Below are 10,021 nucleotides of genomic sequence, written 5' to 3' on the forward strand. Positions count from 1 at the left end.
CACAATCCAGCTGGAAGAGTCACCTGACAGGAGGTCACGTTGTTTCATAGAAAAAGGATGTTTGCAGGTTTTTGAAGAGTTCACTAACTCAGCGTGTGTTTAGTCCTCAGCCTGCTGCAGCTCTGGACGCCACCAGCATCCACATGGACAACACGGAGCTCCCTCCCAACACCTCTGGTGATAATAAAGAACATCTTGATCTATCAATCTAGAACATGTGTCTAGATTATTGAGATGAGTTATTCAATGTTCTTTGATTTACAGATGAAGAAGAAGAAGAAGAAGAAGAAGAAGAAGAAGAAGAAGAAGAAGAAGAAGAAGAAGAAGAAGAAGAAGAAGAAGAAGAAGAAGAAGAAGAGAGAAGGAGAAGAAGAAGAAGAAGAAGAAGAAGAAGAAGAAGAAGAAGAAGAAGAAGAAGAAGAAGAAGTTCCTATTATTATTATTATAATAACAATATTAATAATAATAATTATTATTATTAATATTCTTCTACATGAACTCCTGTAGACGCTTCTTCTCCTGGATGACGAGGATCTTCTGCTGCTACATGGACGACGTGCAGGAGTGAAGATTTCTATTGTTTGTAGTTAAAGAACCTGAGAACTTGCTCACAGGTATTCTGCTAGAAAACATTCATAGTGCAGAAGATTCAAACCATTCAAGCAGAGCTCTGCTCTTATGTTTGTGTTTTGTGTTATTGTTAGTATTGAACGTGAACGTGAATGAACTTTTGTCTCAGCAACTCTTGTGAGATCTGACAACACAGAGCGTTAATGTTTGTCAGACTGTGTCCAAACATCTTCTAAGGTAAAAAGTCTTTGTGATGCTCAACATGTTAGTTCCCTGTGTGACTCTCTAACGTTAGCTCAACATAAATACATTAGAGCAGGCCTACTGAGGAGACAGGTGGTGTTTACCATTTGAACAGCATCGCTGCTGCTCGTGATCGTCTTTAGTTATAGAACATGTTACAGCTTCACTGTGTTGCTGCAGTGCTCAGTGGAGCATACATCTCTCTTTCAAACGTGTGAAGATTACAAGCAGTCAGTTTCACTCTTATGTGCATTTTATAAATACATTTAGCTTTGTAAGCTAGTAGCAGCTAAAGTTTGTAGCCGTCCCTCAATGTTGTTGTTTATCCTTCTGGCTCGCTAGTTATTTACATTCATGTGACAAAGTTTGTTCTCAGCTGTTATATTGATCTCTGTCTTCTTTCCCTTCAATAATGTCAACAAGTCCTTTAAACGTGTGTCTTGTAAAATGAAACGCTATTTGTTCTCATGCTTATGACTCACATGCCATCATTTAACTTTAAGATATGAAGACATGTTAGACTCTGCTACAATACATTAAAACTATGAGAGTCTTTATGCTAAGCTAAGCGGGCTAAATATTTAGCATACAGACGATCTATCTTCTTATTTTACTCTCAGCAACAAAGTGAAGAAACATATTCCCCAAAGTGTCAAACTCTTCCTTTAAACAACAAACTGCACACATCAGGTTGTGTTTAGATGTGTCCTGTTGCTTAGTAACATCATCACTCTTTGTCTTCTACAAGCTTTTCTCACCACGTCATTAAGTTGTGATTTCTCTCTGTGGACACCTGCTGCAGAAGCTTTAATACAATTCACACTTTGTAGGTACGAGGTTTAGCTCAGAGAACTGCATCATGGGGGGTCCTGCAGTTATTTTAGGAGTGTGGCTTCATGTTACATAACTGGGCTGATGGATGTGTGTTTAGAAAGTGACAGGTGTCAGTTCACATGCTGACAGTACAGTACTCAGGGAAGCAAAGCAGCAGTGTTACTGAGCACACACTTACACACAACACGTGTTGTTTACTGTCGACGGCTGGCAAACACTTCAGAATGGTTCAGTTACTATCCTCACCACTTAAATAGTCTTACCGCAGGTCCGACTGCAGGGGGAGACAGTGAGCAGTGAGCAGCTTCATGTGTGAGTGATGTGGAACCTGTGCAATCTGCAGGTACAGTTGACCTCATTTCTATCATTAGGGCAATTTCATTGATCAGTTTCATTTGACTTCCAGCTTGTTTTAGTTGATTCAAAATGTTCAATCTGAAGGTTTATTATTTTATAATGTTTTGTGTTTCTGTGTTCCATTGATCTCTTGTTTATTTTTTACTGGCCCGTGTTGTAAATGATGTTTGTACTTTGTCAAGTAGGTTGAGAATCAGCGGGCCGTTTTCAGTAGTGATGGCGAGATGAAGCTTCATGAAGCATTGAAGCTTTCCATCCAATTGGTTTGCACATGGGCCGAAGCTTCATGGTGCTTCGTTTGCTCTACTGCGCCATCAAGTGGACAATAAATGTAAAACCGGCGAAGTGCAAGGCTGCAGTGGATTTAAAGTATCTTTGCCCTGAAGATTCTTTGACGCACACATCTAAGACTGAATATAATGTTGTATTTAAAAATAAAAATTGATGTTATTACGTGTTATTGAGAAGAGAGTGCCTTCAATGATAGTGTAGCTTACGATTGGACAGAGAGAAGGGGAATGACATGCAGCAAATAGCAGCAGGTCTGCTTCGAACCCCGGGCCGCTGCTGCAAGCATTTGAATGTGGGTCGCCTGCTCTACGAGCTGTGCCACCAGGGATGTGTAATGTACACGTTGGATGAACATTATCTTTTCAACAGATTTAGATTTGGCATCTTTACTTGCTCACAAGGAAGATGATGCTGGCGTGCATAACAATTGTTTTGCTAGTTGGCTGGCTCCATAATGATCCAATACAAACGCAATACCAACAACTCAACAGCAACAATGCATACTACGACAACAACAACCCACACATTATATATTATATAAAGAGGGGGCTCAATTGCTATTCGCTCCCCCTTATATTTCAAATGGCACACCAAACCCGCGTCTTCGACGTTAGAACGTCATCACATACGTCATCAACACAAGCCTCGATACGCTCTTCACATAAATCTTCAGCGATTACTCGACCCACGCTTCGAAGCCTCGCCACGGAAGGACACATCACTAGTTTTCATCTCTGGACCTTTCCATTCCTATGTTTTGGAGGATAAAGTATTTGACTGAAGGCCAAAAGACAGAGACTCAATTCTATAACAAATGTGATGCACAAAATGTGTAAATGACTTGATGTGAGTTTTAATGTGTAGACTACATATGATTATTTAGAAACAACTGGAATGAAATAATGTTGTAAAATGTACTAGAATGTTCTTTTAGGGTGTAACCAAGAATGAGGTCAGCATGTACGGACATGTACAGAGAGAAAGAGAGCACCCGTTGGGGGCCAATGATTCACCACAGCGGCCTCTAACACATACTAAATGTGTGGAGCACAGAGGAGAGAGGAGCAAAGGTGGGGGCACTAGTCTCTAACAGAACCTTTAACACAAAATCGTGGTTATCCATCAAGACTTCACAAGGGACGAGAGATGTGAGGACTTCCTCACTGAAGAGGAATCTGAATTATCCAAGTTGCAGAACGAAGCGCAGGACAGGATTACACATCACCCCAAACAACTTGGAATTACCAATTCAATCTTCAGAGTTTTCTATCCTCACTCTGCCAATGGACGACTGACATGGACTGACCTCAAGGACTTTTGACAAAGTTGTGAGCGGCCCTAAGGGCGTCGGTGATCCGACCTCTCTCTCCTCCAACCGATAAGTAGAAAATAGTACAGCAGTGAGGTGTTGGTGACTTTTATTATGAATAATCCATTTATCTTTACATGTTGTTTGACTCCATTTCAGCTGTATGCCTTGCCCCTGCTTCAATACTCCAAATAAAATGAATCCTTTGATTTAAACAGAATTGAGAATGTGTATTTTTATGAGGTATTTAAAAGGTTTGGAGGGATTAATATCTTAAAGGTTCTGTTAACGGTTTTCTCTAGTGAAAAGATCAAACCTATTCCTGTGGTCAATTCCTGACTACTAACTAAACCTAGTCAACACCAAGTGCACAGATCATAGAGGAGAGCTGTCAGACAAACGTGACCCGTAGTAGCCGCTGAATTCTCAAAGCTCTTCAGTTCAGAGGGATTATTGGTGCAAGCGGGATAGACGGTTGTATACAGGCAGTAGACACGAGGCTAAGTCTCCTCGCCACCAACTTAAACAGTCTCTAGATTGTAATTGAGGAGTTGATAGAATTAGGACTCGGTCCTGTTAGTTGGTGGAGACCCTGAGCTGTCAGGGCACGACCTACAACCTCGGATCTAACAACCTCAATGTATTTACAAGTTACGTAAAGGTTAGATTAACGATGAATGAAAAGTGGACTTTGGTAGAGCTCAGATCCTGTTTATCGTTCTGATAGTATGATCAGTACTTTTCAATGTATTGACTATAATCATGACAAGAATAACTTTCTGTCTAATGTCTATGTTTCTGTTGTGTGAATATATTTCTTTAGATAATAAAGAAATAATAATGAAGCATTCTTCTAATCTACAAGGCCAATCCTCCGACACTTGTGAGTTGGGGTGTTGTGATGTACTGGTGGAGGATAACCCTTAAACATGTTAATAATACACATAAGATAATATTGTGTAAATAATGCAGCGTTTCTTTCTTTTTGTACGTTTTATAAAGTTCAAGTTTCAGACTGCACCTCCCTACACTCACATGGTAAGTGTAATTCATGTAAACAAAACACAGTTAAAGATGAATAATAGCATTATCATTAAAATGCTTTTTAAACTACATTTCTACAGATATGCCTCTAATATCGTTATTCTCCAAGTTACTAATGACGGTTGCCAATATCTGCACTTTTTATGCAGCGGAGGAAATAAGTTATATTTACTCAACGTGCCGAACTAAAGTACACATTTCAGACTTCACATTTTATTTCTCTTCATAATTCTACTAAAAGTTTTACTTTTACTCCCAACAAGTTTTGATATCTCGATTATATCGCTATGAATTAATTTGACCACGATCATCAGAGGTGGAAGAAGTACTCAGATCTTTTACTGAAGTAAAAGTAGCTCAACTTAATTGTTACGAGTAAAACTGCATTCAAAGTAATACTAAAGTAAAATGACTGAAGTATTAGCATTAAATACTTAAATTATCATAAGTATAAGTACTGGTTCTGCGTAATGGACCGTTTCAGAATCACATGTATGAAATGACTGGATTATGATTATTGATGCTTTCAGGTGGAGATCATTTTACTTACTTTGTAAACTGCTGCTGGACTTTTTAACCTATAATTACATGTCAGTGTTTATTTATTAGTTTATTTATATCAGAATCAGAATCAGAATTCGGTTTATTGCCGAGCAGGTTTTCACATAGAAGGACTTTGCTTTGGTGTGTAATGGTGCCAACATAAACACAGTAGGAGAAATTAAAGATAAGAGCAAATACAGAATATATATAAATATATATAGAAAAAAGAATGTTCAGAATATAATGAAGAATATGTACAGTATATCTTAATTCAATTAAAACTAAAAGTGTTGTAGTAGCAGAAATGTGCAAAGCTTCCCACATACGGAGTATGAGGTAGAGTCTGTAGGGTACAGATGTGTGATCACAAATGACAGGGTGGAGGGCACATTGACACATGATATATTTAAGCAATAGCTGACGACAGGCCGTGGTATATGGTCATTATATCACAGTTAAGGGGCGTGGTACAACCCCCTTAACTGTGATGTAATGAGCATATATCACTGAAGTGAGCTATTGCTTTTATAAAACGGTTACCAAGTGTGGCGATATGAAAGAAAAATACACACTCCAATTTAAATAGTTTTTATTATTAAATAATGATGTTCAAAATAAAATAGTCCCTCCGTTGCCTTCTGCAGCAGAACATAGCGCGAGTGGTCGCTATGCAACAACACTAACAGCTGCTCTTCACGTAGCTCTGCACGTGGTCTTTTAGGGTTTCTTCTCTGGAGGCACTGATGATCCACTCCTCCAGAGCAACGCTTTGGACTTTGTTTCTTAACGGACGTCATTTAACAGCTGTACTATATATATATTAATATGTATAAATATATATATATATATATATAGATATATAATATATAATATATAATATATATAATATGTATAAATATAATATATATATATTAATATATATATAAATATAATATGTTATAAATATATATATATATAATATATATATATATATAATATGTATAAATATATATATATAATATGTATATATATATATATATATATTATAATATATATATAATATGTATTATATCATATTATATATATATTTATATATATATAATTATATATATATATATAATATATACATATACATATATATATATATATATATATATATATATTCACATTCTACTTGTACATCCTCTTAAAGGAACAAAGAATCCAGCACTTACTTCCAGGGACTGAAGACTCTTCTCACTTGAGTAGACTCGCTGGTTAGCCTCTTTACTCTTTCTTTTACGCTCAAATGTCCCCTTTACCCTGTTTCCTAAATTCTGTCACACTTCTGTCTTGATGCTTGCCTGATTTCATTGAATGTATTGATTTGTTCTTGCAGCATTTCTTTATGCAGTTTGTGCACATGCTGCTTCTGTATTTCAGCATTTGATCTTCCTGAAGATGGTGTGATAAGGAAAACCCCTGAAAGAGGTAGTATTTCACCTTAATGTATCACAAACACTCCATGGCTATTACAAACACACTGTTAATGTCTTAGTTCTATGTGACTGTGTAGAACGTGTGTGTTAAACTGACAGGTGGAGGCAGAGTAGATTTGCAGGCCTACCTGAAACATTGGCAGAATGAAATTCTTAAGAAAGAGGAAACCATCAAGGACCTACCCCGGATAAATCAGGTATTAATCCATGTTGTGTTTGTTGACTGAAGAGAACATTTTCTTCCTGGAGTGGCTTTAAAAAGAGATTTAACTTTACACTTTCACAATAAAACGTCTCTATTCTAAGACCCTGTACAACATCATGGATGTTCAGAGATTAAACAAACTGCCCCTCACCTTCAGTGCACTTCCATGTCAGACCTCGTTCCTCAAATCTGATTTATCATTTACAAACTCCGTGATGAAACTAATGATCTCATGTAGCCTCAGATTCTTTGGATTACCCCCCCCCACTATATGCCATGGATAAAATACAGTATAGCTTTGTATTGTGTAAGGGTCATTCGGTACTCTCCTCCCCTTCGTCTCTGATGTCATGCTGATGTCTAACTATCCCTTTAACATCTGACTTGGACAGGGTGACTGATAGTTCACAGCAGGATTCTCCCTCTGGATATAATTTCCTCTTTTAAGATGACTAGTTACTGTGTTCGTGTAAAAACCAACAGCAAGTGCTAACGTGTCCTGTGACTTCAGTGTCTCCTGCTCTTCAGCATCGTGAGTGTTTTTCTGTAAATGTCAGTTTTCAATGATCATCTCATTGAAAACTCGACTATTTGATGACTAAACACCAGATTCAGTCAAAGCTCTGCTCTGCATGTTTTTCAATGTGTGTGTGTGTGTGTGTGTGTGTGTGTGTGTGTGTGTGTGTCTCTCACATCAACACACACACACTCTCTCTCTCACACACACACACACACACACACACACACACACACACTCTCTCTCTCACACACACACACACACACACACACCACACACACACACACACACACACACACACACACACACACACACACACACACACACACACACACACACACACTAGGAGCATTTCCTCCTCTCGCCAGCTGTTCCATGATAACAAACGTTTCATTAAGGTGCAGCAGCATGGAGAAGTAGTGATCCTCCCCGTGAGCCATGACATGGATGCTCTCAGTCAGGATAACGTTGGAGGTTTTCTCCAGCTTCCAGATCTCATCCCAGGAGATGATCAGTTTCACAATGAATGAAGAGAAAATGAGAGATTAAGGCTCACAGCAGCAGAGACAAGCATCTTTAATCAGTGGGTCAACTATTCTTGTACAAGTCAAACTAAAATGTTTAATGTATTGAAATACACTCAATACATTGTAGTAACAACATACTGCGTCGTGCCACTATAAAGAACTGCTGATGCCAACATCTGGAAATGTTCACAGAATGATTGTGAACACTTAAAATGTCACTGAGTGTCATTAAATTCAGTTTTATCTGTTGTCCACACTGCCCTTTATATCTGCCTCCACCAGCTCTGCTATAATGGCTTCTTCAGTTATGGAACCTGTAATTACCTGGAGCTATTTTATAATGCAAATAATATTTCTGAATGTTCCACTCAGACCATGAAACTATTGTTGCCATTAGGAGCTACTATCAATCACAATGAGAGAAACAAATGGCAGCTCATGTTCAGAAATGTCTTCCCCTCAGATCCCAGCAGGTATGAATAGAAGCACATGACGTGTGTGCTGAGGTAGAGCCAGCCCTGGCAGGGCACTCTGCCTCTCCAGTAGCTGGTAGGGAGCTCCTTTTCTTGTCTTCAACTACAACACCACTCATTATCATTCATTGTCTAGTGATGACCTCTCGGCTGTCGCACTGTGGCATGTGGTTAGAAACTGTAGGTTACAATCATTGGTGGTATTAGAGGCACCACTTTTATATTTGTAAGTGACAATAGTTTGTAAAAATCCAAGTCATTTTATTTATTCACATTTCCATATCAAGTAAACAGGGACAGCTGCTGTACAAACTGTAGGAGGGAAGAAATGATAAGTAGATTAATCAATCAAGTCATCAGGATATTAATAAACAACCACTTTTCTAACTAACGAAGCAATTTAACAAGTGAAAATGCAAAACATTCACTCGTCTTGGCTTCTCAAAGGTGAGCATTTCACGGCCTTTTTGGCATTATATTATTGTAACTTCAATAACTTTGGGATTTAAACTGTTGATAATGATTGACAGAATAATCAATAATGACAACAATTAGTTGCAGCCTGTAAAAACCATTGACCGGCTTTTCTCTCTGTCTCAATGCTAAAATATCTTAGGCTACATCTCATTTTACCAAAGGTATGATATAACCTCAGGCTTTAGTGTGACAATTCAACTAAGCGTCAATGATTCACCAAGACGCTGACACATGTATTGTCTGGGGAGCAGCAGTCCTGGACATTGCAGTGATATTATACATTCAAGGGGTTTCTCTTCTGTGTCTAGCCTCAGGGAGAAAGTGGGGAACATATTCACAAACTGACTGATCTGCCCTGGTGCACAACAACACAAAGTAACACGCACGCGCCCTATTAAAGGCGTCAGCACGTTAGCTATGCAAACGTATGGCGGGTTAACCCGTTAATAACGTGTTGGGTTTAACACACGTAGTTTATTGTGTTGGCAAAGCTGCAGCGGCTGTCCCACACATGCGAGGAGGTGATAACGTAACCGCTAACGTTACCTGTCAAACCGCCTTCTCCGTAACCCCGTCTCCTTTGCAGTACGAAATACTCGTTATCCTCTTCAGGGACCCATCATTTAAACAAGTTCTTCAGCAGATTCTCATCAGGTTTAAGACACATGTTTGAAATGTCATGGAGTTATCTATCAAATCCACCTGTCATGTCACAGTTAGCTGTAACGTAGCACAGCATCAAACCCGTGGACGTTTGTTAGTGTCCGAGTGCCTCCCTTTCCCACGTCGACAAGACATGCTGCCAAAGCTGCAAGGCATTCTGGGATTGTAGTTTTTGACGGGAAAGGTGGTCTCTAGGAGATTCATTCTGCTGGTCCAGCTATTTCATGAATGGATTGGTTCGTTTATTTCTATTAAATGTATTCATCTTTAATTAACATGCAAAATGAAACGCTGCAATATATTTTTAAAATACTTTATTAAACCAGTCACATTTTTACCCCTTTCCTTCATCCAACCTCAAAATACAAGTAGATAAAAAAAAGCTAGAAATGACATGAGAAATAGATCAATATATTAAAGACAAATGTAAACCATTCCCTCCTATTCATTACACATACATACAGAACAATGGAAACACTGAGGAAAATACAATAATAAAAACGCTAATACC

The 10,021-nt window shown here is 38.4% G+C and overlaps 1 long non-coding RNA gene across 1 annotated transcript in view; it reads left to right on the forward strand.

The window, feature by feature from the left end:
• Positions 1 to 297, forward strand: part of LOC115006066 (uncharacterized) — a 2,188-nt gene extending 1,891 nt beyond the window's left edge. Inside the window, exons 2-3 of the long non-coding RNA XR_003832016.1 lie at positions 104 to 177; positions 265 to 297. This is a non-coding gene — a long non-coding RNA (uncharacterized LOC115006066). The remainder of the gene's footprint in view (positions 1 to 103; positions 178 to 264) is intronic.
• Positions 298 to 10,021: the final 9,724 nt, after the last annotated feature.

This window comes from Cottoperca gobio, unplaced genomic scaffold, assembly GCF_900634415.1.
Source record: "Cottoperca gobio unplaced genomic scaffold, fCotGob3.1 fCotGob3_455arrow_ctg1, whole genome shotgun sequence".
Classification (NCBI taxonomy): Eukaryota; Metazoa; Chordata; class Actinopteri; order Perciformes; family Bovichtidae; genus Cottoperca; species Cottoperca gobio.